The sequence below is a fragment of the Mauremys reevesii genome, linkage group 3, assembly GCF_016161935.1.
Source record: "Mauremys reevesii isolate NIE-2019 linkage group 3, ASM1616193v1, whole genome shotgun sequence".
In the NCBI taxonomy this organism is placed as follows: Eukaryota; Metazoa; Chordata; order Testudines; family Geoemydidae; genus Mauremys; species Mauremys reevesii.
In genome coordinates, this window is record NC_052625.1 from 94,423,832 (window position 1) to 94,450,405 (window position 26,574).

At 43.6% G+C, this 26,574-nt stretch overlaps 1 protein-coding gene across 2 annotated transcripts in view; it reads left to right on the forward strand.

Annotated features, from left to right (window-relative positions):
* The first annotated feature begins 5,088 nt into the window (after positions 1 to 5,088).
* The window catches only part of NOX3 (NADPH oxidase 3), a 265,187-nt gene continuing 243,701 nt past the window's right edge, over positions 5,089 to 26,574 (forward strand). For both annotated transcript variants that reach the window (XM_039528217.1, XM_039528218.1), the window contains exon 1: positions 5,089 to 5,620. The gene's annotated coding sequence lies outside the window, so the exon portion shown is untranslated. The remainder of the gene's footprint in view (positions 5,621 to 26,574) is intronic.

Consider the following 26,574-nt stretch of genomic DNA (forward strand, 5'->3'; position numbering starts at 1 on the left):
ATGGCAGTCAAAATGCTCTGCTCTGTCAGGTCAACCCAAAATACTGCAAAAATGAGAACTAAATCAAAATGAAATGATTTGGAACCAATTATTATTTCATTTTGGATCACATTGACATCAGCTGTAAGCCATTACTAAAATTCCACATGGCAGAGAAAATACCATAGGCTCAGTACAATGCTATGAAATTGAAAACCATCCCTGAGCTGATCAGAAAAGCCACTACCCTCTTCAAATCTCTCCTCAAGATTCAGCTCTGCTATGATACATAGTAGGTGATCAGTCAATTATTGGTGAGTAAGCTGAAGGCCAGATGGTCTGATCTGACACTTTATACTATTTAAATAAATTAAAATCTATATGGGCCAGATTGTGGCATTTACCCTATGTAGAAGGTATGTCACAGAGTGGCTGGATCTTTAAGAGAGTTGGATGCAGCCTTGCCTGTGACACAGCAGTTAACCTCCAGCTGATTTTGAGCTGGTTGATTCAATTACAATTAGTGGTCCCAACTATGAAGGGGTCAGGGAGGACTACCCAGAAAAAGAGAGGGAAGGCTAAGGCGGGAGGAGATCCAGGAGAGAGGAGCTATGGGTCTGTCTCTCTGGGGTAAATTTGGTAAAAGCAGTTTAGAAAGAACGCTAGGGAGCAGTTCAGGCTACTATGGGAGGCCCTGAGACAGGGCTTGTAAGAAGTAGGGAAGTCCCTGGGAGAAGCTGCCAGAACTCCTGGTGAGGTGAGGCAGAGGGGAAACCTGCTAGGAAGAAGAGCCTTTAGTGGAAAATAACCTGAGAAGTCGTGCTCAGCCAAAGGCACACTGAAGGGATTCTGCAGTCCCTGGGAGTAGGGATGAAAAGCAGGATCTTCAGTGGAACCTCAAAAGAGTCAGAAAGATCTTCTGTGGGGATGTTGGACTGGATTCTTTTAGCTGAACTTTTGTTACCTGGGAAGGTGATGGAAGTGGAAAGATGTGAGCTGGCTGGAGGGTAATGCCATAGAAAATCTAACTGAAGATAGGTCATTGCTGGGCCAAAGAAGTGGACAAAGAGGGTTGTGAGAGAGAGAGAGACTCCCTAGAGTGTCCAATACTCTAATACCAGGGGGTGCTATGGCTATCAGTGGAACTGCTTACCAGATGGTTTGGTGCTGAACTGCCTGAGGAGGAACATAGGAGAGATTTTGCCTCAGGCAAATACAGTCTCTCCTAGGACTCATGCTGGCATGTGGGGTGTGTGAATCTGCTTCATCCATTAAAAGGAGTATGCAGGTTTCTCCCTTCTGTGGGCTAACGTGGAGGGGTAGGGCCATGCTGCTGCTTCCTTCTCTGCCCCATCCCCCACCCTGCACTTTTTTTTGGCATCCTGCTTACAAGAGGAAGCAGGAGTGAGCAGTCCCTACGATCTCCAGAGCTTAGTCAGTGCAGGGACTGCTATGGTGAGAGACTGTTGCACAGCCACACAAGAAAGGCACTTCTTGCTCACCCTTCTGACCCTGTACACCCATGCAAAGGCCTCTCAGTATATGCCCTTACATGTGTATAAAATTGTGTATATATATTTGACTTTCTCCTCTATTGTTTGTATACTGCTTATAGACTGTGGATGGAATCATGGCCCCAAAGAAGTCAACAGGAGTTTTGCCAGTACCTCCATAATGCAGTGTTATAGCAGCACCATTGATGCTATTGCAATTAAGGGTGTGTTAGTCACTCCTGGTTCAATCCACAAAAGGTAAATCACCAAATAAAATAGTTGCTCATAGCAGCTGCTTATGTCTTTGGTGGTAGTGCAGACAAACCCTAAGAGAGAAGAGTCCTTTAGCTCAGGAGTGTTGGTGTTGCACATTTTTCCAGGAACGAAGTGAAGATATTTCCAGCATAAATTTGTTTGAGCAGTGGTGTTGCCTCCTGTGAAAGGCCAGCTATACCTCTGTCCCCTTTGTGGGCTCTACACCCCTCAGATATCAGGCCTTGTGCCCTTACCTATCCTGGAAATGCAATTATTCCACAGGGTACTGTAGCCCAAGCCCCAGTCTATCAACTGTTCTTATCCAAAAGATTCAATTGGATTTGGCACCTGCCGCTTTCCCCTTAGTGAATCTGTGACTAGCGGTGAATAAAGTGACCGGACAGCCTCCTTCAAACCAAAATATTTTTTAATCTTAACGGTATGAACAAAGCCTGTAGAGAAAAAGGATTTTAAAACAACTGAGTCTAAATATGTCTGTATTGCACCTGTAGGCACTTCTCGTCCCCTGATGACAACTCCCCAACAACAACCATCCACATGGAAAGAGACAGTCCATTTTATCTAGCCAGTATTCTTTTGCATTTCCCAAGCTTTTGCCCTGTTTGTTCGAAGAGAATTTTATAGATGCTGTAAGAAGTTTGAGTCAGTTTCCTCAGACCCAATGACTGTGCCGTTGTCCTGTAACAACCTATTGGGGTGGCTTAGCTTGACCCAATGTTTCCTCTTACTGCTTGTTTTAGCAACTGTTCTGTTGATATAACCCAATATAGTCATGCAGTAAAAACCCACCCACATATAGTATTCATAAATTATTGCAGGGCTTCAGCCCTCCTTCTCTGGCTATTGTTGAGAAAATGGTTTTGTTTAAATGGGAAAATGAATCTACTGATTCCCTAGTCCCTCATCTTCATGTCTGAAAGCACAAAATTTAGGACAACGTTTTGTGTGGAATTTCTTTGTTAAAACAGTGTCTAAACATTTCTCTTCCCAAGAGATTTGGATTGGTTTGTTTTATATTTTTAATACAAATACCAACATCAGGTCTTACACCGGAGCTTCTGTCTGTTACATAAACTTAGAAGCTCAGCAGGCTCATATCTTGTAGAATTATGGGGTGGTGGTCAAGAAGATAAGAAGAAAGAAGCTATTTTCTAATTTAAAGATAGGTGTCTCCCTTGAGTGATTTTATGGCAGTTTTAAAAACCCCAAAACAATGCTAAACTTCCCTGTTCAAAAACATGGAATATTATTAACCTGCAAAAAGTTCTTGCGTCCTTATCTTGTAAACCAGGGCCAATCATCAGATATTCATTCTTAGGATGCTCCATGAGTCAAAAATGAAGTGGCAAACATTAATGGTATTACCATCATTAACTGGGGACAGACAGGTAATTTCTGGCCATTTTGATTATGCATTTGCTAGTACCAAAAAGTTTTCACCTACGAAAGGGCCAACATAAATAATATGAATTTATTGTAAATAAGAGCAGCCATTGTGGGTCAGACCAATGGTCCATATAGCCCAGTATCCTGTCTTCTGACAGTGGCTGGTGCCAGTGCCAGGTGCCTCAGTTTTGCTCCATTAGCTCAGTTTTGCTGCAGAATTTTGACCAGGGTACCCTTGAGTTTCCCCCAACACTACAGTGCAAGAAAAAAAGGTGCTCTATGTAAAAGCTGAGAAACCCAGATCTGCACTGGGACTACAGCACCGGCAAAAAAAACATGTTGATTCACACTTCTTTCTTTAAAAAGGGGCATGTTACCTGGAAAAGACCTATCAACCAGATAAGAGGTGCATTGGGTTCTGGGTGATATAATCAGAATGTGCCATGGGCCCCTGAGGCCTCTAACCCCTCCCTTCATGTGGGATGTTCCCTCCTTTTAAAATGAGCCCTCCCCCATTTTCAAGGCCTTTCCTATCTTTCCCTGTGGTCAGTTGAATAGCTCCCCATACATTCTCCCTCTCCACCTACATGTTCTCTGGCACTGGCTTATTCTTCATCAGAGAGCTGCTTTGGGTTCCATTTCAGGAAGTGTCCACCCCACCAGCTTGGCCTCCCTAGCAGGCATATATTGTCAACCCCTCTGCTGCTTACTGAGAAAGAACTTGGCAGCCAAAAGGCACAGCTCTCATTAAGAGTATGTCTTGACTGCAATCAAAGGTCTGACTGAAGCATATGTGGACAAACCTGAACCAGCTTTAGCTCAGAAAACAATAGTAATGAAGAAATGGGAGTATGGCAGCATACCCAGGGGCCCAGGTGGGATTGTACAGCCCAGTCTGCTGCCCTCTGTGCTGCAGTGGCTTCACTGCTATTGTTATTCAAGCTAACTAGATCAAAGCTAGTTTAGGTGCCTCTAATGCATGCTGCAGTCACACCTCTGACTGCAGTGTAGACATACCCTGAGGGGACCAGCTGAAGGAGATGGAGGGATTCATGGGAAAGGAGAGGAGAGGCAAGCTGGAGCACAAGTCCTGACCAAATTCTTCCTCCCCACAGCTACAGATCCTTCCACCTCCCAGGCACAGTAATTCTTAATAGCCTGACCCAAAAGCTGTTAATTAGCCATTCTCCAGTCCAGATTACCTTCACTGGGGAATGGGCCAGTTTTCCAAGGGTCAGGAAACACAGTATTATGTTCTGGGGTCAGGTCCTTAGCTGGTATAAATTGGTGTAGCTCCTTGGAAGTCTGTGGAGCTTTATTGGTGAGCTGTGACAGTTTATATCACCTGAAGATCTGGTCCCCTGTTCTGGATACTTAGGAGTATCAGATTATATAAACACACGCCACCATGGCTACGCTCTGTTTTAGAAGTGGAGTTTTCTCTGCTATGACATGCCTATTAGCTGCAGTAATGTTATGCTGCACTCCTTTAGATTAAAATGCTATTTCTAAGTGTCAGTTAATGGGTTTTAGTGAAAGCAATTTATTAAATTTTATGTACTCAGTGTAAATCTAACGGGGTAACTAAACATTAAAGTAATGGCGGAAATCTATAATACACTAATTTGTATTGTGTGTTCTTTTCACCAAGAATAATTGCTATTGACTGCTTAAAGCACCACTCTCCAAATCATGAATAAGCAGGAAAAATTACTGTGACAGGGTGTACCTGACCTTTGCAGCTTCCTCCAGGAGGCCTTGTGGTCCTACTACACCCTCTGCTGGGAAGCAGTGAAGAGCCAGGAAAGGAGAAGCAAAGGTGGGTCTTCCAGGCTGGCCTAGAGAAGCCTCTCAGAAGTAGCCAATCAGAGCCCCGCAGGCCCAGATAAAAGGAGCTGCAAGGGCTTTCTAGGTCAGTTCCTAGCTGGGAGCAGAAGAAGGGGAAGGGGTCTGGGTCCTCTCTCTCTAGCTAAAGGAATGTAACAAGTAGCTGGAGTTTATGGCGGGCTGAACTTGCACTAAGATTGCATACGGAGAAGGCCCTAAGGATGTTGACCCTGGGGTAGGGCTGGAGATAAAAGGGCCTGGTATGAAGAGGCCTAGGGAATTAACAGCAAAAGATTGAATCAAGCAGTATATGGCTGCTGTGTGTAGGGTCCCTAGGTTGGAACTTGGAGTAGTGGGTTTCACTACCAGCCAGAGGTAAAGTGATGTAAACCCCAAGAAAGGGACAGGCCTTATTTGGCAGCCTGAATAAAGGGCTGAATTTCAAGGGACCAGAGCTGGGACTGAAGATCCTACTGAGTGCAAATAGATTTAGTTATTGGACTCCTTAATACCCCAGAAGGCTTTCATTTGGAATCTGTGACTCGGCTTGAGGGTCAAGCCACTGAAGACTCACCAAGGTTGGGTGGCAGCCTGCACAGGGTGCTGAAGTGAGAAAAAGACTATGGTACCACACTCAGCCATTGGGAGCTGCTCAAGAGGTGAGTGGCCCCATTACAATTGGTATGAAAAGAGGTGTCAAGGTGGAGTGGAATAAGCCTGAGATGGGTAACCAGGAGTTACACAATTCGAATCCCAGCTCTGATAGTGACTCTTTCTTTGGTGTTAAGCTGTCTGTATTTGCTTTCCTTTCTCTAAACTGAACCAGGGTCTGTAACAGCACAACGTTTTCCCTGGGGCAGAAAATACACCTGAGGTTGATGACAGCTAAAGGTCATGGTGACCTCTCCTTTGCCCTTAGCTAGCCACTGCAGCACAAAATGTTCCTGTGAAGGTACGTGGCTAAGGCAGCCAGTATTCACATCCAGCAACTGCTGCCACAAAGACTCAAATGGAACAGTGACTTAAACCAAAGCTCCCATTTCCCAGAGTGACTCCCACTAAGGGCTGCAATAGAAACTCTGCCTGCCTTCCCTCAGGTGTGAATCCCCCTCCTTAATGCAGACTGGCATAGGAAGGTGCTGTCTGCATCATTCTGCCTGGGTCAGGGAGAAGGAAACAGAAAAAATAGTGGGGGAGAAAGAAAAGAAAATCCACAGGATAAGGCGACTTTGTTACTTGGAAAAATAGTCTCCAGCATGTCATCATTTTAGATAATATTTCATTTGGTATTTGACATCCATTAGGAATTTCACTTGCAAGAGAAAATCTATTATAAAGAGGGTCCCCTTTGTGCTTTGCCCATCTTATTGAGTTAACTAAAACTTCATCACAACCTGTGACTATCCATCATGTCTCTGTATAATAATGCTCCTGCAACTCAAGAAAACTGTGCTAATCTCATCAGCTGCCTATACAGCAGGAATTCAAAGCTAGAGTAAAGAAATCGCATGCTTGAGGGATGTCTGCAACATCTCTATAACATCTACTGACAAATTACACTGTATTTGATCTCTGTCTTCAGTATCTTAATCCATAGCTGCTCCCTGTTCCTCCCTTTATTCATGGTAATAGAATGTGCACCTACAAAATAACAGCTGTGGCTGTTAGCAGCGAAAGCTGTGATGGCAAATACTCCTTTTTAACCTTAAAGTTTGCATTTAAACATGCTATTATTATGAACTCGCTGAATAGAAGGCTTTTTAAAATTTTAGAAAGCCTTCCTATCTAACTGGAACTATATTTCTGTATATCTCCTTAGATAGCTATGTTTATATGTTTAAATCTCTTCACACACAGGGTGGAAATTTATTATGCTTTACTGTGGATTTATGTGATACATTTACTGTGCACCTTTGACTATCTCACCTGCACTTTGCCCACAAATCAATTTCCCCTCACCCCCACAGGGACTCACTCTAACACTCTGAACCTCAGAGCAGCTCTAAATAGCTGCCATTATCTCTTTAAAATCAACCTCCCACAAAAATATTTAATTTATTTTACCAAACATGGAATTCTCCTTGCTGGAAAAATCACACTGGTTTGAGACCCAATATTTTGTTAACCAAACTTGTTCGTTTGCAAAATGTAGTGGCGTTCTTATGTCTTGTTAAGGCTCGAGGCTTTTCACATCTAAAATTCCTTGGATGAAAGAAGAAAACATGTATCTGCATAGCAAGGTTTTGAGCTACATATTCTATAGAATTTCTGGCTCATCTCATTCTGCAAAATGTTCTAACTTTCTGTCACAAGGATAAATCCAGAAGGCACCAAAGAGAGTCAAATAGAATCTGCTGTATAGCTTATTACCTCCTGGCCTATGAAAGGAGGTCCCTGAAACTATAGAAACTCTGTTTAGAGCAGTGACAAGCACACAGATAGGACTCATTAAGTCAATAAAAATGACAATGGTCATATGGTATATTAATGTCCGAGTAGTGAACTTTTGGCTGGCCGTATTATGCATGTCAGCATGGAGATTGGCCATGGTTCCTTTACAGGCATTTCTTCAATGAGAGGATTGATCAGCCACCAGCTCTGTGACAGGGAGTGTGCAGGATTGATTCTTGCATTGCAGTTTATACTTTTCAGGCAGGGAAAGGAAATCAAACCTGCTTTAGATGTGAATTCCCAAGTAAAGCTATACGTGTCTGGGACCAGCCATCTCTACTGCTCAGACAATATTGCAAAGAGTGAGCTTGTTTTACTAAGTTTGGGCACTTTACTCCTTACAGTAAGATATAACATTTTAAGGTGCATGCACACACCCCTAGTAGTGATACTCTGGATTAAGGGGGAAGAAATGGTCAAAATGCATTTCTTGGGAAAGAGTCTTCTCTGTAAAATTGCTCCCAGAGCTGTAGCAGTTAAAATAATAAACACAAACAACACTCAAGCTATTTCTTTATATAATTGTTTCCTATAGATAGTTTTAGGCTTCCCAGACTACTGAACTCTAGGCATTTTTCACCTTTACAACTGAAATTACCTACCAGCCTTTGCAACTTCCCATGACCCTCTTTATAGCCCAGTCTCTATTAGGGGTGGACTCTGGGAGTGTAGGTGGAACTTTATTTTAGCTCCACCTCTTGTCAGCCCAAATATAAGGGCAGAGTAGCTAAAAACCTGATCTGAGATCTGATAGTACTGCCGTGGGAGGGGCCTTGAGTGCTCAGAGATTCGTACAACTTTAGTGAGGTTCTCTAGATCTGTTTATAACAACTCGGAGAGAGGGGTGGGTGGGTTGTAGTCTCATTGCTGATTTCAGCCATGTATTTGAAAACACATCTGAGCCCCAGATACCTCTATAGTCTGCACATCTACACTTTTAACTGGGGAGTTGCAACTCAGTTAAAAGTAAACAAAATATAATGGAGCTGCGTGCTGCTGCAGCATAAGTAAAGGACATTCTTTCCCACAGCTGCAGGTGGTATAAATATCCCAGAATGAATCTCTTACAGTGTGGAAGTTTCTCAGTTAATGCTGTTTTAGGCAATAACAATTTGTTCAGATCACATCCTGGGCCAGAGGCTGTTCTGGTACATGTGAAGTGGGCGGGGGCACTACATAATACTGAATAAGAAATTTAATAAAAAGTGATTGTTTAAGTTTGTAATGGTTCAAAAAAAAATTGGGCAGACTTTTGGCAGCAGGATAATTAGAACTCCATAAGGAATTCAATATGCTGCTGCTTTTATCATGGTGCCAGAGTCTTACAGGAAAGCAAGCACTGCGGAAACCACTCCGTGATTCGGTAATGGTGCCTTTGAATTAGTCAAGTGAGAATTGTATTAAGGCTGGGTTGTGTCACTCTGGCAATGCAAAACAGCCTTAAAACAGGTGGTATTGATTTATGGAAGATTCTCCATGTGTAGGAGAAATGCTTATATGGCATACAGCCACCAGACAGGCAACTCCTATGATATTCCTCCACCTCCAGTCTCAGGCACAGGTGGTTTTATTGGGGGTGGGGGGAAAGCCGATGTGCCTGGTACGGACAGGGCACTCCAGCCACAGCATAGAACTTATCTGAGGCTATTCTAAATTAGGCAGGAACCAGTTAATCTCTGGCAGATCTAGGATCATGGAGGTGTTCTGGGACCTTGAAGCCATTTTCTTTCCTTTCTCCTCCTTGGCTGTGTGAACTAGAGCTTGACTCAAACTGATAATCTAGCCCAAAAGAATTTAGATCTCTGTTCCTCAAAGCACATAAGGGCATGTGTACGTCCTATTGAAATCAATGGGTAAAAGTTAAGAATAAGCTTAACCGCTTTGTCCAGACAACTTCAGGTGACAAGATTGTGTGTAACAAACTCTGAGATGTACGGCCTAAGTCTTCATCTCTGAAATCTGTGTCTGTTGAGATCTGCATGTGGCATGTTGGTTTTGAGTAGAACATGCAAAATATGGGTCTTATGTGCTCTTAATGCTACAGTATGAATGCTGAAACCAAGTATTGTCACTCCAAGGGCTTTTGGAAAGGCCTTAAAACAGGTCTAAATTTTGCCACAGACTGGTACAATTATTTCATAAATGTATTTGTCTCTTTAAAAACATCCTAGGAAGAAATTGGTTTAAATTATGAGGCCAATATGCACAAAATTGCTACCACTGAAATGTGCATTCTCATTTCCCAGTAGAATACCTGGGATATTGTCTCATTATATGCAGTTATTGATAATGAAATTATATTTGCTACCTCAACCTCCAGCAGAATTTATTGAGTGCTAAAAGATTGCAAATACCCTTGATCTGAAAACATGTTAACCCTCAGAGTATTAAGAATTAATCTAGTTCTGAGGGAGTGCAAGGACCTGCAGCAGGCCCAGGTACTTTATGGCAGAAGAGTTGCTCAGAGGAAGAGGGGGCATTCCTGGTTTTGGTGGGGGTAAAGCTGGCCCTCTTGAGAGAATAAATCCTATTTACTTCACTTCCCAACAACCGGAGACTGTCCAACCAGAACAGGTGTCTAACATTCTGGTAATTAGCAAGTTCCTGGGGGGAATCTGCCATGAGTGAGCTAGTTGCTTAAGAGGCTAGAGAAGACAAGGCAAGGTCAAAGGCAGGCTGTACATTGTAGAAAATTTCATGACATGCATAATAAAAGTCCTGCTTTAAAATGCTCTTGTATCGTTACCCATGATTGCATTGAGTAATCTGACTCATACAGTACTTGGAAAGCAACAAGGAATATTCTAAGTAATACTTAGTGTTACGTTGTTACAAGCCAACCCAGAACTGTTCAAATTCCAAGACAAATCAGAGAAGTGATACTTACTGTTGTTACATACAGGGGCGGCTCCAGGCCCCAGCACGCCAAGTGCGTGCTTGGGGCGTCATGCAGCGTGGGGCGCTCTGCCGGTCGCCGGGAGGGCGGCAGACAGGGTGCCTTCGGCGGCATGCCTGCGGAGGGTCGGCTGGTCCTGCGGCTCTGGTGGACCTCCCGCAGGCGTGCCTGTGCAGGGTCATCTGGTCCCGCGGCTCTACCGAAGCCGCGGGACCAGCAGACCCTCCGCAGGCATGCCTGCAGGAGGTCCACCGGAGCAGTGGGACCGGCGAGCGGCAGAGCGCCCCCCGCGGCATGCCTACAGCCGCCCCTGGTTACATAACCAAATTGCTTCTCTCGGGCAATTTATAATATGTATGTTTCTCTCTCTCTCCCTCTCTCTCTTCCCTTCCACCCCCTTCTTTCTGTGGTCAAAATATAGAAAATACTAGGTCACTTGCTGTCTGATTTTCAGTAATGTAATGACTTAACTACCATGACAACAGGTACAGTTTGTACTGTACAACAGCACATGGCATAGTTGTTTTCAGTGACCAGATGTAAAAGCGACTGAAAAAGCTCCTTGAGGCAAGAATTTCTCTTTGTGGGCCGAATCACTGCCCTGGTGCTGTAGTAACTGTACTTTTAACAAAAAGAGGTGCCTTTCAGAGGCTATTCCCAACTTCCTTGTTACCCTCCAAGTCCTTGCAGCAGTTTAGTGGATGCATGTCCATCTATCTGCTGAGATGGGGGGCAGAAGGGGGCATGTGGAAAAACTGAAGGGGGGGGGGGCTTAGCACACATCCCTCTCCTCAGTGTCTCCCATTGGTTCATTTGCACAGCTGCCTGCCTAGGATGCTGGCTTTTGTGGATCACATTCGTAGACACTTCTCTCTCCCCATTTGTTGTATAGGGCACCTAACTTGACTTTGTGAATTGCAGCACTGTTCCTGACTCTTTTTAAAGAAGGGGGAAAAAAAGTTTGGCACTGTGATGCTCAATGTTGGAATGCCTAAGTCCCCTTGTGGCTCCCACCCTGATTGGTGTGTGAGAATTTCCCTTTCTGGATGCAGACCGGGTACCACTGCATTCTGCTTTTGGATAAATGTGGACAGCTCTATTTAATGTATATTCCCCCCATCCCCCACCCTGAAGCCAGTCACCCCTTACTTTAGCCTACTTGGACATGTCAGAATCTCATTCCTTACAATTGCTCTGCTTCAGAATTCAACCCCTGGGGGGCTCTTTGTTTCTGTAGTTCTCAATTGTGCTGGCTAAATAATGCAACAAGCTTAACAAATTTGAATAAAATTTCTGATTGGCTTAACTATCTAGAATAATTCAGTGTTCATGGATACTTCATATGATGAGACCATAATGTTTAGACTAAAAAATAATAAAATGCACTCAATTGATTAAGCTGTTTGTAGGAATCTAAGAATTAGCATTCTGTATAATGGCAAATAATTCATAATGATGAAGAGGGTCTGATAAAAGGGTTCAGTGCTAGTGACTGTCCGACTTGATAGCCTTGATCGGAGAGCCTCATTAAAAGAGAAACTATGGACAGAACATTGGCGTGTAGATGCCCATTGATTGGTGCTTTGCCTCTTGAACTAATGAGTGCAGCTCTCTTGAATGTCATTCCCAGAAGCCCTGCTTCCATATTGCTTTCAAATTACATCAGAGCACTGTGCTGTACTGATTGGCTGGCAATGTATTGTCAGTCCCAACTGAGCTGTGCTCTGCAGGCAATTCTTCTGTTTGAAAACACAATGATAGAGTAAATTCAGAAATCCACTCACAGCAGGATTTTTGCCTATGTAAAACTGGGCACTAAATGAATTAAATATGCATACTGTGGTTGGGGAGATGTGGTGCACTTTGGTTGCTGGACAAACCTTTTGTCATGTTTAATCATTTGGAACTGATAAACACTGACATTAGACTGGCCTGAGCTACAAAGTGGAGATCTTGATCCAAATTTTCCCAAAGTCAGAGCTGTTTGGACCTATGATGACGTTGGGGCCCAGCTGTAAAGTTTGAGGCTGTTTGGATCTGAGGTTTTGGTTTGGGCTCAACTCTTCAGTTGTATGTGATGGTAACTACCTAAATGGAAGAGGATGTAATCTGCATTGTTGGAGGAACAAATATTTCAAGAGGAATGAAAAGGACTTTGTCAAAATTGGTAGTATTAAAATAAACGTCTTGGTGCATGTGTCATTGTGCAGAGTCAAACTCTCTGCTCTGCTTTGCTCTTTCCAAGCAGACAGGGATTGAAATATACACCAATTCACAAGAACAGAGTACTCAGCTCATGCATATGGAGAAACCCAAAGTCCTGGGTTTGTGGTGAAGGTGGTCCTCATTAGCATGTGGTTTTTTCAATGTGGAGAGCAGGACTGGAGGGTCGATGCTTGTGGTTTTGGAAGGCTGGTTTGAGGTGGGAGGAGAGGGGGAAATCTGGGTATTATACTTTGTAGATGGAATGTTGAGCCTGTCAGCCTTGACAGGGCCTATTTATTCTGCCCTTTATTCTGATACAGCAGAATACTTGGTCTGAAAAGGTAGTTTCCCATTCTGTACTCGGTCACTACTAGACACTCAAGGTTTCCTTCAGTCAGAGAAAAGTGACAGAGTTTGCTGAATACTACTTAAGAATATGGGGACTGATCTGTGAGTTCTGTATGCAACTAACAGTTGTACCTGCAGACCTAATAGGAATGGGAATTGCTAACATGTTGTACAAACAAATGGTTGCCTCTCTTATCTCTGCTGTACTCACTAATACATCATATTAAAAAGGCTGAGGCTGTAAGGATAGAGTATCTATTGAATAACAAAGTAGCAGTAATTGCTTTGCTAGTAACTGAACACATTTCACCTTTCTTTGAAAATGAAAACTCATTGTTTTAAGTGTTCAGATCACACAGAGATGATTTACTCTCCCCCACCCCCCACAACACACACACACTCAGTTCATTCTATCCTTCTATAGCCTCTCCCCTCACCCCATATCAGTTTCTTTAGAACTACTGGTTCCTTTCAATCTCTCAGACATCAAAATGATTTAATTTGGACAGCTGTATTGGTAGGCTTCATTTTAAGATCATAAAACTCTGGATGTTTCTGCTAATTCAAAAAAGTGCTTCAGAGAAGGCACATTACGTCCACACAGCTGCAAGTGAAAGTTGTAAGTAGACATGGCACCTTGAAACTTGAGAGCTGCTTAATCCTGGGGTTTGAAACTTCTTTAACTTCTGCAGTGTGATTTAAGTCTAGTACATGTAGCTAAAACAACATCTTTCTAGTTCATATACATTAACTTATGAAAATGATCTGCAACATCCTTAAGCTCTTGGTTTTTATCTGTCATATTAGATAATTAGCACATAGGTACTGATCTGCCCTGAGATACAAATCAATATCACCTGAGTTGCATTTAAACTTCAAACTCATGATGTCTAAATAAAGCTAAGTCATGAATTCACAAGGACTAAATTATTTTATGAATTTAGAGTTTCTACTTTGAATTTCGATGTCTGTATTTGTTGTGTTAACTTGTTTGAAGAATATCTTGCTGACAGTCTATTTTGCTTGCAAATTGTTTGAAATATTGAGCTGGTTTCTTAACTGTGATTGGCCATATTAGCCATATGGTGGTTTCTGTTTCCAGGTGAGATGAGCCTGCACTAAAACATCCCACAAGATAGTTGGTGTGGAAACTTATGATCACGTTTTCATGATCAGTTGTGCTACTTCAAAAATTGCTTTCTGTCAGTGTTTTTCCTAATAGGTTCCACTGTGTGAATATTTTTTTCTTTTTAGAATGTGCACACCAAGGGAATGTGAAGTGGGCTGAAGGGAGAGAAAAGATGGTCCAGTGGATGGGATGCTGAAGGGAGAGGAAAGATGGTCCAGTAGTTGGGGTGCTAGCCTAGGACTTAAAGGACCTGGGTTCAAAAACCTTGCTCCATCATAGATTTCCTGTATGACTTTGGGTAAGTCACTTAGAGCTGAGGCCACAAAGGAATCTGGGTGCCAAACTTCAGATCCTAAAATACCCCTACTCATCTGCTAACTAACCATGTAGGTGCCTGAGAATCCATTGGCTAAGAACCCTCAGGGCATACGTTTCTACCTATGTGCAAAGCTGAAGTAGTGGTAGTCTCACCCTGTCCCTCCATGGTTAAAACACTCATCCAGCTTCATGTTCCCATTTTGCCTGAGGTAGAGCAGGGACACAAACCCAGGTCTTTCTCTTTCTCTCTCTCTCTTCCCTCCTCGGCAAGATACCCTGTATCTCAGTGGTTAGGGATTTGGGGGTGGATCTCTTCTGCTGAAGCTGTTCCATTCTGTAGGAAATATTGGAGCAGGGACTGGAACCTGGGTCTCCCAGATGAGTGCCCTAATCAGCAGGCTATAGTAATTTTTTCTCTCTCTCTCTCTGACCCAATGACTTTAAATATTTTATACAAAGTGGAACAGCTTCAACAAGAGACATTGAGAAAGATCCACCCTGGAATATACCTCAGTGATGAGGACACTCACATGAGAAGTGGGAGACCTGGGCTCTCAAGTCTCTTCTCCAAATCAAGTAGAGTGAAGCTGGGTCACCCACATCCTGGGTGAGTGCCCTAACCACTGGCCTGTAGAGTGTAAGTTGGGAGGGGGGAACTATCCCCACATTATGTAGGAGTGGGGAGGATAGACTGTTCTGGCTTAGGCACATAACTCCAGGAGAGGTCTCTCAGCTATGAATTGCAAGTGGAGGGAGCCACCTCCCTCCTGCCTGGACTAGGTGACTAATAACCCCTTCCCTAGTGGCTACTTTAAACAGCTCCTCACTCAATATGCTGGCTTTTGAGTATCCCGTTCTTAGGCAGCTAACTCTCCCCATGCGTTATAGAGGGAGTCTAGGGACCTAGTTCAGGGCTAAGGATTCCACTGGGCAGCAGGGCACCTAAAGTTAGGTGTTAGGCTCACTGTTGTAAGTCCCATTGTGAATCTAGCCCTGAGCTTATCTGGGCCTTAGTTCTCCATCAATAAAATGGGCACAAAAGCACTGCCCTCTGTCACAGGGTGGTTGTGGGGATTAATACATGAAAGATAGGGAGGCACTCAGATGGTACAGTGATGGGGGGCGGGGTCATAAGTACTGAAGTAGACAGAAATGGATTATTTTAAAAACCAATGGATAGTCATGGAATTGTTTTGATATTTGCTTAGCTCTAGTTCTCATTTCGGCAATAGGAGTTTGGCCACCTCTTTGGAGGCTTCTTCACTATCACTTTTTTTTTAAACCCTGAAATCCATACTGGGCTTTATAACCCCACCTGTTTTAAACCAACTGCTAGGTCAAATAGAATTATTTACTGCCAACAACAGGCTTGAAAAATTAGAAGAATCCTGAGGTCAAGAGGCTTAAGAATTTTGTCTTCCTGCTCATGTGACAAATCTTGACTAAGTGTTTGAGGCCAGGCTGTGGTTGTATGGTGGGGATTGGCAGGGGTGTAGCTGCCAGAATAATCTGGAGCTCTGACTGAGTGAGCCAGAATTCCCCTACAGCAGCCTGCCCTGCAGTGGTGGCACTACCACTCTTCTTGATGCACAGTGTGCATTCCACTCCACTGTTCAGGAAAGAGGGGCCTGTGGCCTTGTCCCGTTGCCCCCTGGGGGAGGCTAGCACCTGTGTTCTCTATCCTGAAATGCCTCTGCTGGGGAAGGCTTCCTGTGTCCTTCTCCCTGCCCCACCGGTGCATACCTAGTCAAACTCTTGGCATCCAGATAACTTTCTCTCATCCCTTTTCCCCTGTTCCAGTTAGTAAACTGCATGGCAGAGCCCTGCTTATCACAGTTGGGAGTCTGTTGTTATGAACACAGAAGTTCTGTAGTGGTTCTGAAATTTGCTCCTGCCCCGTTTCATACAAATGAGCGAATAGCATGTCTTATGCATCAGTGTAATCTGGCACTGAGAAAAAAACAGGAGTAATTCCACCAGCAGCAGCAGGAGCGCCACTGGTTTGAGTGAGATCAGAATCAGGCCCTGTTAGACTTTGTTGGAGAGTCCGTACTAGGTTCTGAGTGATTCTCCTAAATCATTTTGTGCCTAGACTAGCTCTATTTTATTACAGTAATGAAATAATACATCTTTACCAAGTCTTGAATGCCCTTTATAGTAACAAAATGCATTATTTCATCTGTCTAATTAATATCCTGTTTTAATAGGTATCTCACTTCAAGTTAGGTTCCTGTATTCTTAAGAATTTTTACTAATTTAATTGAGAGCAGTCTCAAATTAATTGTATAATTAATCTTGTCAAATTAGGTAACATTTCCTACAGTACCTTATTAAAGAAACTTGAATCTTTTAAATTACCATGCTATTAGGCATTAATAAAGAAGCTCTTATTCTGTATTGTTCTATTTTATAACACAAAGAAGGTAATGGCAATGTAAAAGCTAAGTTCTATAGTACACTGATAATTAGATACACCTAATTCTCCATTATAGCTTTTCTCCTAATTCAAACATAAAATGCATAAGCCTTTTTAGTTAAAAAAAAAAAGATTAAAAAAAACAATGCCAGGAATGAATTATTGTGCTGATTACTGAACAAGTGGCCAGTTGGGCCTTACATGGTTATTTGACTGAAGTCCCACAGAAGAAGCATGCTTCTGAGAAATCTAGTGCCGTGCTCGGCAGGACTTAAAGGCATACAGAGCGGTAGAAATCTTTCTTTTCATCAATTGCTCTCATGTGTGGGAATAAGCAGCATGTCGATTTTCTGACTGAGAGTGAAGAGCCATGATCCCTGACAAGCTCCTGAGAATTACAGAACACATTTGCCTTCTTGCAGAGACTGGAAAAGTTCCCTCTAGAGATGTCTGGAGGATGACCATGAAGATGATGGGCAGGGCTGGAGAATCAGAAGTGACGGCTGTGATGTGGGAGAGGCAAGCACGTGGGCTGAGGAAAGGGGAATGGATAATGAGGCACTATCAATTTTTTATGAGTATATGGAAATGGCACTCAGGGTCAGAAAGCCTAAATACCTGACTTATGTGTGTACCAAGGAACTCTTCATTATAGTGGTCTAGTATTTTAAGTCTTAGTACCTATAGCTCTGTGTACTCAATATACCTATTGGATTAGATACTTCAGAAACAGTAAACACCTACATCAATGCCATATTAGTAAAACTGAAGTTCATATGAAAGAACATATGATTGTGTCATGTGTGCAGGACAATAGTTTCATGATCAGTTAGAATACCACTGAATTTCAGGTTTCAGAGTGGTAGCCGTGTTTTTGATGATACAGACTAACAATGAGGAGTCCTTGTGGCACCTTAAAGACTAACAAATTTATTTGGGCATAAGCTTTCATGGGCTAAAACCCACTTTGTCAGATGCATGGAGTGGAAAATACAGGAGAGAGGTATAAATACACAGCATATGAAAAGATGGGTCAGTGCTAACGAGCCAATTCAATTAAAGTGGTAGGCAATGCCCATCTTGAAGTGGGTTTTAGCCCACAAAAGCTTATGCCCAAATAAATGTGTTAGTCATTAAGGTGCCACAAGGACTCCTTGTTGGTTTTTACTGAATTTCAATTTCAGCCACACCTGGATTATAGCCAGTTCTGATCCATTCAGAATAGTTACTGTTGATGGGAGGCCAGGCCCCTGGTACACATTTGTTTCCCCCCCCCCCCTCCATTATCAACACTGTTGACATCTAACACAAAGTGCTAATCATATAGGGCTTCACTGATCCAGATAGGATAGGCAAACTATCCCCTTGGCTCACTGCCAAAACCAAACCCACCAATAGATCTGCTTGGAGATTTTTTTTTTTAATGAAACTGTTTTCTGTTTGGGAGAATACTGATTTTAGCATAACCAAAACTTTGTGGAACTGCTTCTCACAGGCAAGATTAAATTTCTGGTCAGATGGACCCACTCTCCTCAGACTAGCTAGCAGCCTAGTGTTTAGGGCAGTCACCTGGGATGTGGCAGACCCAGCTCAAGTCCCTTTTCCGCCTGATTCAGAGCAGGGACTTAAACTTAGTCATCCCAAGTCAAGTCCCTGCCATGAATCAACTAGAGCAGGAACTTGACCTAGGTTGCTACATCCCAGGTGATTGCCCTGCCCACCCAGCTATTCTGGGGTAGATGTCTCTTATGCTTGACTTTTTTTTGCGCCCCTCCTCCCCCCAAATCAATAGGTCTTGGTTTCATCCTGATGTAGAACAGGAATATTTCTGGAATATCACATTTTCATGGGATAGGAAAACCACTTCCTGCCCAGCTTTCCCCACCAGAATGTTGGTTTCATAGACTGTGATCTCAACCTGGACCTTTAGATATTCCCATTAGACCCAGCCTTTGCCCCACAAGTGCCCATCAGCCAACACATCTAGAGATCAAGAACATGAAGCTGTCTTAAAATTGACTAGATGTAATTTTAGAGTCTCCTGTTAATCATATTCCATGTTAATAGGCTTGTATGAAACTTCTTACAAGTAGGAGAAAGTGGTGTGACTAGAAGTGGGTTTGGGGAGTTTTATTCCACATATTCTGTGGTTTGGGTATTTGCAGTCTTATCAATCTGTTTTGCATATGCTGGAGCTCCTGTCAGCTCATCTAGGCAACATGCAATTGGCTGAAAAATCTTTCGAAGCCTGGCAGGGCTGGCAAAGGCTGTCAGACACAAAATTAGGGATAGTCTTCAACCTCTAGCTCACAAACAGGAAGTGTGCTTGATAAAGGAGCTGCTGCCAAATTTTGATAAGAATTCAAGTAAGAGTCCTCCCTAGTAGGGCTCCAGAGCTCTTTTATTGGGTTGTTTTAATGCCCTCCAGAAAAGTGAAGGGTCTAGGGGGGGTGGCTTTTGAAGACTAGTGTGAGAAAATAACTAACACAACATGCTGCAGAGAAACAGCTTGTAAAGTCTTATACAGAAATGCTAACTTTTCACCCTATAAACAAAAGTGTTTGGGCAGTGTGATTCTCAGTTTAATGTGCTACAAGTTTGGTACTTAAGCCAATAATTATCATGGGAATGGCACTGCCACTGCATATTAACTTTTACATGGGTATGATAATGTGCTCAAAAGAAGCTACAAAGTACACAGAATACAGTACCATGAAGACACCATGCTGTATTGAGCATGGTCATTCTCTCTTGGGTGGGGAGGGGTGATCTTAAGATTCTAACACTCGTATAGCCCTTTGGGCATCAGCCCCACCAGAGAGAGAGACAGTGTAAACAGTCCAGTTGCCAGTGATAGTTCCTTTCACATGAACCTGACCGATCTGCATTCCTGTTGATTTTTAGCAGAACTGTCATTCTGATTAGTTTGTGGGTTTTTTCCTGTGTGTAATGATATTTGTACTACCCCTGTGTGGTTGGTCTCCCCCACATAATCTGCAATATCAGACGTTCTACATTATATTACTTCTCTTTGAGATTTGATTTCAGCCCTGTCAGCCATGCTGCTCAACCTATCACCGGCCTCCTGCTGGGAAGACTGATGCCGCAGACTCCTCGCCTGTTAGTCTCTGAAGAGGGGGGCATGGGGGGAAGTCTTCTCCAGTATTTATTAAAATCAATCTCTCTCATCTGCAGGGTTTCTTTTTATTATTTTAAACATTTTTCCTCCCACAGTCATTCCACATTATTGTTAGACATTAATAAAACTGGTCACTCACAGCGAGAGGGGGGAAAATGTGCTTTTTATCAGGTGTGTATTAGCAAAGCATGCTGAGCCCAAATGCTGCTGCTTGCGGTTTAGTCATTTGTTTCTTATAATGCTTCTTCTTCTCCCACCACCCCCTTTGTAGCAAGCATAATTGCAGAGAGGCCTGTACAAAGATACCACTCCTAATACTTTGTGGGCAATCCTGTTGGGAAAGCCAGATCTTGACTGGTCCCCAAAGGTTAGGAGATGACTTTCCCAGACTGGGGTTTGGAGTTTACTTCATCCTTGGATCCCCCAGGTTTGCCACTCTTTGCCCACACGATCTAGCTCACATAGGATCATAAAATCATACAAATGTAAGGCTGGAAGGGGCCCTAAGGTCATCTAGTCCAGTGGTTTTCAAACTGCGCATTGCAACCCAGTACTGGGTCGCAGAACGTAAGGCTCTGGGTTATGGCGGCTCTGGGTTATGGCGGCTCTGGTACACACCACTGACCGGGCCATTAAAAGTCCCATCATCAGTGCTGCCTGGCTAAGGCAGGCTAGTTCCTACCTGTTCTGACACCACGCTGAGCCCCCAGAAGCGGCCAGCAGCAGGTCTGGCTCCTAGGTGGGGGTGGGGCACAGGGTTCCATACACTGCCCCAGCCCCGAACACCAACTCTGCACTCCCATTGGCTGGGAACATGCCAATGGGAGTTGGGGGGCTCAGTGCCTGCTGGTGGCTGCTTCCGGGGTGCAGCATGGTCCGCAGTCCCAGGATAGGCAGGAAGCCTGCCTTAGTATCCCAGATGTGCTGCTGACTGGGAGATGCCCGAGGTAAGCCTGTGCCCCACTCCTGCATCCCAATCCTGAGCCCCCCCAAACCCCGAGCCCTTTCCTTCACCCCAAACCCCTCATCCTGAGCTCTACCCCAGAGCTTGCACTCCCTACCTCAGCCCAGAGCCCCCTCCCACACCCTGAACTACTCATTCCCAACCCTCTGCCCCAGCCTCAAGCCCCTCCAATGCCCCAAACCTCTCATCCCCAGCTCTGTTGGGTCGCAGACATTAACAATTTTCTTCAGATGGGTCACCAGAAAAAAAGTTTGCAAACCACTGCTCTAGTCCAGCCTCCCACGCTGATGCAGGTGTAAGTATACTAAGACTATCCCCACCAGGTATTTGTCTAACCTCCAATGATGGGGATTCTACAGCCTCCCTAAGTAACTTGTTCTGCTGCTTTACGATCTTTATAGTTCAACTTCCCCCCCCCCCCCCATATCTAATCTAAAGCTCTCTTGCAGGAAACGGAGCTAGTTACTACTTGTTGTGCCTTCAGTGGACATGGAGAACAATTGATCACTGGCCTCTTTATAACAACCTTTTCCATACCTCAAGGGTGTTATCATGTCCCCGCTCCGTCTTCTCCTTTCTAGACTAAACATGCCCTGTTCTTTCAACCTTTCCTCATAGGCCAGCACAAGCAGAGACTGCATGCATGTGAGCAGGAGCACTGTCACTGCTTTGCTGTGCCTCTCCACATTCTGTGCCTCTACAACTTTAAGAAATGAAAGTAGATGAACCGAGTGCTGACAAAGAGGTCTCAAACTAATCTGTCAAACTTTGGCGCAAGGATTGAGGAAAGTCCTTTGCTATAATCGTAGGCCGTAGTGGACCAGTTTAATACCCTGGCAGAGATTAGAGCAGCTGCAAGGCAGCTCTAAACTTGTGCTCCCTGCTGGCACCCTTACAGGGCTTGTGGCAGATGGGAATTACCGGGCTGTTACTTCCCCGCCCTCCAGTCTGCCCAAGAACACTTCTGCACTGAGGGCTTCTGTGGGAATGGTGCACTGGTGCAGCAGGCTCTGTCTAGCACAAAACCTTCATGCATCAGATCTATTCCCGGGGGAGGGGGCCTTACAACTTCTGTGCCAGCTATGCCAGTGCAAAGTTGCCTTTGGGCAGAGTTGAATCTTGTCCAAAATGAGTCATCAACACACAACCCAAATGCCATGGAGAGCGCTCTAATAAAACCTGGATTTGGCTTCCATGGCTAGGCCTGGTTAGTAGTGACAACTGGATACGTGTGCAGTGGCTTATGTGAAATGTTTACTAGGATCTGGACTGAAACCGTTGACAAGAGTCTGCATCACAACTGGCACTTCTGCTGACAGTCCCCGCGGTGAGGCCAAGAACTGGATGGGCTTAGGCTTGGCAGAGAAACTTGCTATGCTGCCAGAAGTGCTGTGGCAAAACAGAGGTCCCCACTGCTGTCAGACTGCCAGCTCTCACAAGCATTCAGTTGGAGAGTCAGCCCCAGCAACCAGATAAACTCTAGATTCTGCAACTATTGAGAAATGCTCATATGACTGGGTATGGACATCACAGTCAATACTCCTGTATGACAACTGTTCAGTAAAAGCTGAGCTCTTTCTTTACATCTGTAGCAGGAATCAGGCAGAAAGGGAGCTCTGGGAAATCTTTGCAACGAAGCAGAGAGATTATCTTTAGGGATGATACTGTTTCCTTATTCTGATTTCATCTTTCAGTGATAGAAAGTGATTGAGTCTTTATCATGACAGTGGCCACTGCAGCAAGCTCTCAGAAATCTGTCCATGAGAACAGCAGCAAAGTCAATATTACATTCAGTGTATGGTGCTGTCTAAACTAATAAAGCTTAATTGCTCATTTTACAAAGTTTTACAGATGATTTTAGAGGCCTGTTCTTAGGGAAGTGAATTTCCTTGTAAAAATGTGAACTCTGACTACTTTTCTGATAGTTCTCTTGGTCTGTCACATGCATTCTGGGATTGCTTCCCCCCACCCCCTCCATGTGGGGAAAATGGCAGTCCAATGAAGCAGAAAATCTAATTTGCTTTGTTTAATACCACCTGCTCCCAGTTGATTTCTTTCTGTGATAAATTTATTTTTGTGGGGACGGAATGAAAGACAGAGTTACCATTTCAAGAGACCTGAACATTAAAAATAACAATGGTCTCCTAATATATGCAAGACCTTAAGAATCTACTAGCTCTCCTCTATATGCCACTGTCAATTCAGGTCAGAACTACATGCTGCATAATTAGCTATATTAAATACACAAAAGAGTATACCAAGATGGAGACCAACTGCAGAGAAATGCAGCTACTAAAACAGATGCAAGTGTAAAGTATTAAAGAAACTTACTATTGAAACTGTGCTATTAATTACTTATATTTGGACCAGAAACTTGGATTGGGGAAAAAAAGTTAGTGGAAACAGCAAATTAACACAGACTCCATGGTAACCTTAAATCAGCCTCCTTGTGTCTATACATTATAATGCAGTCTTTAATAACATGGTCATGAAGTATTCTTTCTGTAGAGCTTCTGCCTCCTTCAGCAAGAGGATGAACAATTCTCAGGGAATGAGGTTGCAAGGTAATGTGCAAGGCAGGAAGGAGGGCTTTCCAAGGAGAGGACTGGCATGGGTCTCCGTTGACCCCAGGAAGAGGACCCAAATTTCCTAATTGGGTCATCATAGTAGCTTGAAATAATCCTAGATTTAAACATTATTTCTTGTCTTAATTTTAGGGACCCAACTACTGAAGAGAATCTTCCAGAAGAAAAATATCCATCTTTTCTCTATTCTGTGTGAGCTCTACAATTTCCCTGATTCCCCTGGGGAAAAATTCTTTCTTTCCAGTGGAGCTACACTCAGTTTTAAGACTGACTTCAAAACAAGAAGACAAAAATCTGCTATTCTTTTCCTTGTGTTCTTAAAGTTCTGACAAGGGCCTTTCTCTAGAGAGCCATCTTCTTCGCGTCTTTGTATTCACTGTCACCTGCCAGCATTTTGTTCTGTCTTAAGGAGACAGTAGGTTAGCTACACTGCCAACTTCTTGTGGCTGCGTTTACCAACAGCCTCAAACAAGCCAGGCTAATAGCGAGGAGCACAGTTGTTTGGGGGCTTTTTTTCCCGCCGTGTGAATGCTGAGTTTTTTGTTTGATTTCTGACTTTGAATCCTAATCAGGTCATTTGAAGAGTAAATGATCCCTTGGATAGATACTGATGTTCCCTATTGGCCAGAATGTGAGACAGTCTAAATAATGTAAGTTGGAGAGAAGATGGCTGTCAGAAAACATTGTAAATATGTTGGCCATTGACTATATTACTCAATCTAGAGCAGTGGTGGGCAACCTGCAGCCCACGGCCCGTCAGGGTAATCCGCCAGTGGGCCGCCAGACAGTTTGTTTAATTTGCACAGCTGCCTGCAGCTCCCAGTGGCCGCGGTTCACTGTTCCCGGCCAACGGGAGCTGTGGGAAGCGGCGCTTCCCAAAGCTCCCATTGGCCGGGAACAGCAAACCACGGCCACTGGGAGCTGCAGGTGGCCATGCAAATGTAAACAGTACCCTAATGGGCCATATGCAGGCCACAGGTTGCCCATCACTGATCTAGAGACAAGGTGGGTGAGGTAATATCTTTTCTTATTGGACAAATTCTGTTTAGCTCAAAGGCCTGTCTATTTCACCACAAAGCTGCTCTTCAGGTAAGGGAGAACCCTAACCAGACCTGAAGAAGAGCTCTGTATAACTCACAAGCCTGTCTTTTTCACCAGCAGAAGCTGATCCAATAAAAGATATTACCTCACCCACTTTTGTCTCCCTAATATCATGGGATCTACGCAGCTAACAACATTTGCCAGCAATTCATCAGCCAGTACTCTTGTTATATGAGCAAAAGATTCAATGATTCAGTGATGCAAGCTAAAGCATTTGCTTCCACAATTCAGTCAAACAGGTTACTTCGAAACCCAAAGTTGTCTGCAACTGGGACCTTCACATTACTTCATATGTGCGTCTCTTTAATCACCTCACTACTTGTCCACATACAAGGCTTTACTGGAGAGGAGAGGAACTAAAGTCTTCCCAGAAATGAATATAATTCTTCCTAATCTTTTGCTCCGTAAGATGCTTAAGATGAATTCTTTATATGAGCATGTGATCATACAGGAAATCTTCTTCTAGCATACAGCAAATGTATTAAAAAAACAAGCTGCAAAATGAGAATACATGCATATTACAAGAAAAAACAAGTGAGTTCTCTGAAGGAGTGAAATCTGATGTGGTAAAGCCTTATGCCCCATGGTTTGGTGTCTTATGCTAGGGACCTACAGAGCAGGCAAGGTGCAACTCCTGGGGTCCCCTACTGGAAAAGCCAACGTATCCTTCTAGACAACAGCCTTCTCAGGGGTGGAGTTTGATAATACAATAAAGTATAGCTCCCCCCAGTTCTTGTGCCTCACTGCATTAAAAAAAAACTGATGTAAGCCAACCCTACTTCTCAGACAGTGAGAAGTCACTGATTGCTTTATCTAGGTAACCATCGACTGACTGCAGTGAAATCCCTCTGGATAGAGAGGGTCTAATGGGAGAGTATTCTACCTGTTGAAACACTGGAAGAGAATCCCCTTTATGGAGGCATCTTGGGAACATTCTGTCAGGCAGAGGTTTGCTCCTCCTTGGTAGCTCTAGTTAGTTACACGCCTTGGGGACCCTGTGCTGCTGCATGGCTCTGGTGCCTGTTGGCCCATGCTCTTTCGAAGCATCATATAAGTGGAGTGATGCCTTTCAACAAATGGGTGGAGTAGAAGACCCTATTGGCAAGGTCCTGAAGATTGTTGCATGCACACTTTCTCTCCAGTGGATAGTATCACTCCCCAACAGAGCAGTAATTTTTTAAAATGAATGTTTTTCTCTTCCATCATTAGCCTGTTCCTGTGGGACACGCATCAGGCTTCTTAGGGTTTTCAAGTTTAAGAGCATTTAGCACCTGGTTAACTTGTAGCCAGCACAGGCATACACTATTTTAAGACTTTTGTGCTGTGGTAAATCTAATTTTAGTGTTTAAAATCTTAGTGGCTATGTAGTGCTATTTCCATGGTGGCCTGCTTAGCTCCAGGGCACTTAGATTTTGTCAATCAGTCCTACAATGTTATTTATTTATCTATCACTTAATAACCATGCTGCACAGAATAATTTATCTGGCATAGCATGACAATTTGTACTATAATTTGACCCCTGCTGCTGCAGACTTGCATTCCGTTACAGCAATGATTGAGAAAATTAAGATTCCTAGGTCACTTTTCAGGCTGTTTTCTGCTTTTCATAATTTCATTCCACTTCATCTTTGATCAAAGAAAGGTTCATCCAGAAATGTGAAACTGGCAAAAATCACCATGTTGTTCTGCTGTCTAGATCTTAGTTAATTCCATATAGATATGGGGAGTGGGGCCGTGCATGCTCGAATTGGCATGCTAGATTTACATGCCACCAAAATTAAACTTAAAATAAAAATTCTACAAATATCTAGCACAGTTCATCCAAAATCTCAGAGTACTTTACCACCCCCTCATTTCAATTAGGAAGGTAAATAAAATACTCTCAGTATTATATGGTGTGTTTTTTCCCCTCCTGAAGCCTAAACAGTGTTAAGTAGCAGTCAGAAATAGAATTTAATCTTTATGCTAACAGGTGAGGTGGTGTCGTCTAGTGCTAATGCAGGCCCAAGTATGGGTGGAATGGGGTGGGGGGGATGCACGAAAGGGAAATTTAAAGGAAAA